The 6,176-nt window shown below is 37.9% G+C and overlaps 1 protein-coding gene across 1 annotated transcript in view; it reads left to right on the top strand.

The window, feature by feature from the left end:
- The window catches only part of LOC308198431 (uncharacterized protein), a 115,619-nt gene that overhangs the window by 57,508 nt on the left and 51,935 nt on the right, over positions 1–6,176 (top strand). The window lies entirely within an intron of this gene.

Genomic DNA, 6,176 nt, shown 5'->3' with positions numbered 1-6,176 from the left:
AAAAAACACAGAAAAAAATAAACAGGATCTGTAAAAACATGTCCTGTGGTAGGACCTAAAGAAGCTCAATCTTCCTAGTCTATTGTATGCAGTGACTGTAATATTTTGGGCAGTCTAACTTTTAACATAAAAAGGCTGAATAAAATTCCAATATCATTTCTGTAAGCCAATACAGAGGATTGCTATTTTTAAAAATATTTGTCTCTGTAGAAGAAGAAGGAGAGTCCTTCATCTTCCTCCCACAAGATATCTTCTCCACACATCTACACTTCCTTGGCCATGGAGCACCTCCCCATTGCATCTGTCCTGCTGTACCTGCCCTTCTTAGACAGTCAGATGGAGGCCCGTAGTGTGCACAGTATGCACAGTCACCTGGTTTTGACCAGGGCTATATCTGCTCTAGGCTATGGCAGCTTCAGGGTCATATGGAACTCGTTGGTCCACTTGATCAACATTATAATTCTGAAAAATACATTGATGCTAATAGATGTGTCTTAAACATCTCAGAAATATTTCGTTTGAACGAATTTCTTCAGTGTAAATTTATCACTGAATTTGTCCATATGTTTGATAAAAAATGCCAGTTGTTTTAAATGATATATTTATGGCCTGCTCAGTTCCCCAGGTAAAAGACTCTTTTGGTGGTGAAACCACAAACCGTTAATGCTCGGTAGTGTCTGGGTTTGGCAGACAGTGACTCAGCTAAACAAGGATACAGAGACCTGATCCATCTTGAAGGGAACTTATTTACATAATGAGCTTGGGTCAGGGAGATGGAGATAGTGAGCAGAATCTGTGATTGTCTGAATGCAACAGTTAAAACCTAATTGGAATTGCTGCACCACTCCAGGTACTTTGCCAGTTGCCTCAGATGGTATTGTGCATCAACAAGCCCTGCACGTATCCCACTTCTCTGAAACCTCTGTGGTTTCTTTTATTAGTTCAGTTAGAAACCTCTAAACTTGAAAGTCTTCTTCTTCTTGGTAGCTAGTCAGCATTCAAATGAGCGGGAGATGAGGATGCATATGAAACCTTTGAGTTTCCACTTTCTCCTGTATTACTCAGTATTTAATTGGTTAGCAGGTATTGTTGCTTGTGGAAGCAAAAGAAAGGAAGAAGAAGAAAAAAAAAGGGCCCAGTAGCCATGGCAACAGAAAATATTTCATTTAGTCAGGGTGTGTATATGTAAAGATGGGCACCAGGATTCTTCCTAGAATGGCTGCCAAGTTACTTACCCTGTAAATAGGGAAATAAATAGAGGCATAAAAATCCCTGAGCAGTGACATGGCCCTTTGCTGGCTGGTTTAGCTTCAGATCAAAACTGTCTATCATGTCTAGTGATTGTTGAATTTCTTCTGACCCACTGTGTAAATATTGCTCTTACAGGTCTGCTTTCCCTATGTTTCATGATTGACCAAGCTTCCTGATATTGAGAGCTTCATCCCAAAGAAATAGGGCAGATCTGTATATTTGTGCATGAAGTAAAATATTATAGGCAGTTAACTGCTGATGTTATGCTCTAGAGGTTTTCCATACCAGCACTCTGACGTGAAGACTCATGATTGCTTGAAAAACTATCTCAGATTCAAATAAATCCAGACCATCCTGATCAACAAAGTGGTCCTTTGCCTGTGCAGAAAAGATTCATTTAACAAAGCCTGGATCTGTTGTACATTTTGGAGCTCATGGCACTGTGATGCATAGCTGAGAGTATATATACAGTCACCCTGTGTAGATAGTATCAATGCTGGAGAAACTGGGGACAGGAACCTTGCAGAATCAAAAGTCAGAAGGGACTTTCAATGGTCACCGTATTCATCCTTCTGCTCCCCGTGGAGGAATTTCCTATTTAAACTTTTTCTACCATTGCCTCTTCTTAAAGAAGACCTCCAATGCTGCAAACCTCAGTCCCCAGGCAATCAAGGCTACCTCTTTGTTGTTCTTATCACTAGAATATTTCTTCTCGCATCTCGCATGATCACCTTGCTGCAATTTAATCTCGTTACTTCTTGTCCTATTCTCAATGGCCATGGAGAACAGATTATTACCTCTTTCTTTGGAGCAGCTTTTCAAATGCATAAACCCATCTTTTCTATCTTCATGCTTTAGACTGAGGAAAACCAATTTATTTAGTCTGTCTCCATGGGTTATAGTATGCACATAACTGATTATCATTGTTACTGTGCTGTGTGCCCCTTCACATTGTTCAACATCCTTCTTGATGTGCAGTGCTCAAAATTGGATGTGTTTCTTTAGTCGGGACCTTGTCAGTATAGACTAGGACCGATGTAATATGCCAAAGACAATCCTGTTTACATCCTACTATGACACTTTCCTTTCTAATGACTACCCAAAATTATTCACTCATGCTGGCTGTGGCTGTGGCCACCTGCTTTGTAACAAGTTTGATCTATGAGGCTCAGTGAATAAATTAATCCCCTGCACTTTATAGAAAGACCTTCAGTAACTGAAGTGCAAAACTTCACTGCAGCAGACTCTCCATTTCATGTAGTAGCTTTCTTTCTTTCTTTCTTTCTTTTTTTTTTTTTTTTTTCCAAATCCCATTTGAAATATACTACAAGAAGAACTGAGGAACAAGCATGGTATCAGATGGTATCTAATCAGATATAGATAGATGAGTTTTGACCTCAGTAAGTGTAAAAACAACTTATTTTTCTAGATTTATCATGTGCAAGAAAATAATTAAGATTATTAAAATTAAAACAGCTAACTAATGTGAACTAATATTTGTACTACTCCATCAGTTTTTGGAGGATTACAGAGGTGTCCTGGGAGATAGAATGTAATTATTTAGTCCTGGGGTAGCAGAACAATTTTTCCCCAGTCATCTGCATCCAACTATTTATTTTTATTATACTTTGTTTTTTCCCTTCTATTTTATTGCATTTGAACAATATTTTTTTTCTTCAGTTTGGGTAGTAGCAATCTATCTCTTCTGAAAATAAAAAACAACAAAAGCAAAACACAATAAAGAAATTAAACAAAAGACATGATAGTTTGGAAGATCCTTCTCATGTTGAATGTTGAAGACTATTCAACATTCAGAACTAGAAATTTGCAGAATATTTTATCATCTCTGCTTGTCAATGGCAAGTGCAATATGCAAGTTAAAACAGAATTCCTGTGCTTTATAAATTTTCAGTTTTAAGTGCAGAAAAGATATGATAAAAGGAGTAATGAACTAAGGAAGAGCTGGAAAGAATTCAGATTAAAATATAAGTAGATCCTCTATTAAATTATGTCTGACACCCAGGGAAGAAAAGTTTGTTGCTTCATAAATGATGACATGGCACTGAACAAAACTTTCATGAAGGCATTTTACCTAAATAATTACTTGTTTCCAAATAGTGTGGCAGTTGGGAGATCGGAAGACTTAATGAGATGGTTTTTTTGTGACTCTCCTTAACTGTTTGTGGCAGTCAAATTGTACAAATCATTTCAGTAATGCACATTGTAGGCTAATAACAGACAGTGTTATTCCCAATTAAGGTCACAATTCCTGCTAAGTTGGCAGGTAATATCAGGGTTGAAAGCCTGATGGGATAAAATTCTGGAGGGGAACGCTCCTGTACGTGGATGTTGTGAATCCCCAGTGGATCATCAAGTCATGGAGGAAGATTTAGGGTACACAAACTTATTAAGTGCAAGTCTGACCTTGCTCCCAGAATTAGATTCATTTACCATCTGTAGTGAACCATCACACCGACACCCTGACATGAAAACAAAATTGATGGACAGCACAGAACATTAGCCTTGCCCATAGTCTTAGGTATGCAGAAAGGACAGATCAGACATGGCCACAGTCTGTTTCACCCAGTGCATGAGGTGTATAAGTGGGCCACGGGCAGCAATGAACACGTGGGTCCCAAAGCTTATGATAAAGTCTTTCTCTTCACTTTCTTATGTAAATGGCATCTTAATGGCTGGAAGTGTGAAGAGGAGGGCATAGCTCTAATCCTTACTGGGGAATGTAGTCCATGACTGTGGGAAATGGACCTAGTCTTTCCTCAGTTTTGCTAAGAAAATATTGTGACTTGCTGTCTGAGACTACATGTCCTATTTCATGTCTAGACTTGCTAATATGCAGTAAAATTTGATTAACTGATAACTCAGTATAACTTTTCATTGCTAGGTGATGCAGCTGCTCCCTAGCAGTCCACCATTTTGTCTGGTCATTCACTTTTCCCGAGATCAATAGAAGCTCTGCAACAAACCAGCAGTATTCTGAAGCTGAAAAATTAACATGTGCCTGGACAGGTTTGGTCCTTCTTCCAAGTGTTGCTTATCCTCAAATGTTTCATTAAGGGTTGCTCCTTAGTCTCTTTTTCTTTGTGGGTGTAGGACCTAGCATCCTCAGGCTGTACTTGAGAGCTCCTTCATCTGGCAGGCATCATACATATCTTGCTCCATCAAGTGGTATTAACTAGTTGCCACCACATTGGGCTTTCATGCTCAAACAAGAAATCAGCTGGGCTGGAAAATATTAACTTTGACATTTATTTAAATTGCAACTTGATTTTTTATCTCCTTTTTGAGGTTCAGTGATTGCATTTGCTGTCAATTTAGGTGTTAAAAATAGAGCTTCATGTGAACTCTCTTCAAGTCTCTCTGTAATGATTATGTTACACACTTGTGCACTGTTTTCACTGTAAATCAACTGGAGCTGAACTGAACTACATCCCTACAACTACATAAGTCATTCAGAGTTTTACTGGAATTAAAATAGAATAAGACAAATGAAGAACCAGACCCAGGTTAATAACAGGAGGACTAACTAGTGTTCAGTGGATGTAACATTTTTTTTTTCTGTAAAAACTCTGAAGTGAATTGCACTCAGTAGTATTTAGTCATCTGAGAAAATTTCTTTCTGTAAGTATTTTAAACTAAAATAATGTAAGAACCTAAAATAAAGGATATTTAGAATTTCCTAGTTTGTAAGGAACTGTCTCTACTAACCAGCTGAATTTTATAAGTTTTCTTGATGTTCCAGTTTTATTGACTCCAATGGCTTTTCAGGGCAAAAACTGTCCAGTAAATGAGGTAAGAATTGATGCTGCCAATGAAAAACTATTGGCATAGGCAGGGACTGCTTGTCTGAAAGGTTCAAGAAATCTTGTAAGACATATTTATGCTGTTATTGTTCCCAAGGGAAATTCTGAGTCTTAGTAGACCCATTGACTTTAGAAGTAAATTAGAAAGGGAGACAACATTAAAATAGAGGAGAGAAAGTGTCTGGCCCTATATTACTGCAGTGCTGCAGGTCCTCTGTTTCACTATATGATATCCATGCACATACCTCTACCATCAGCTTCCATCAAAACAAGCTTCTGACTTTAAACTTGCTTGAAAAGCTGCCCACCAAAAACCATAGAGAATCTATCTGTCCCATTATACTCACTCCAGAAATATACTTAAGCAGGTGCTTGAAAAAGAGTAAGCATAACACTAACAAGAATGATACTTAAATGATATTCTGCCATCCTTTTCAGAGCTTGGGATTGCCTCAGTCTCCTGTGGTTGGTCTGTTCAGTAACTATCAATGGATATATCCCTTAAGCACATTCCAGTCTCCACTTAAACCAGTATGAATTTGAGGCTTCCTTTGGAAACATGTTCCCCTGGTCTAGAATGCAGTGTGAAAAGCAGAATCTTTTCCAGTTCTATGTATTTTCAGATGTGAAAGGACAGAACTGCACCACACATTTCAAGGAGTGAAGAACTGAGATGATGTTTTCATGGGACTATTTTTCATACCTTCAAGGTGTTGCTCCTGAATGGTAATGGTCAGCTCAGGCTTCCATTGATTGTTTTTTCCCCCATGCACCATTTAATATTTCTTTTTTATTTATTCACATTAACTTTCACCTATCATTTTATTTCAGTCACTTAATTTCCTAAAGCCCTTCTGTAATTTTTCACAATGTTTTCTTCCCTGTTACCTTGGATAGCTCACATCATCAGCAAACTTCTGTTATTTCATGCTTCTCTTTTTCCATAAAATTTATAAATATGTTTAGTGGCATAGATATTAGCACAGACCCTTGTGGAACTTCACTGCTGGTTTCCCATCTTTGTGAAAATCCAGCTTCAACCCCTACACTTTGTTTCTCATCTGTTAAATATATATATATTTTCCCCTCTCTTTCACTCCTAGC

This window comes from Anser brachyrhynchus, assembly GCF_964034855.1.
Source record: "Anser brachyrhynchus genome assembly, chromosome: 7".
In the NCBI taxonomy this organism is placed as follows: Eukaryota; Metazoa; Chordata; class Aves; order Anseriformes; family Anatidae; genus Anser; species Anser brachyrhynchus.
Note: the sequence above shows the minus strand (reverse complement) of the source record. Positions and strands in the feature narration are given on the sequence as shown.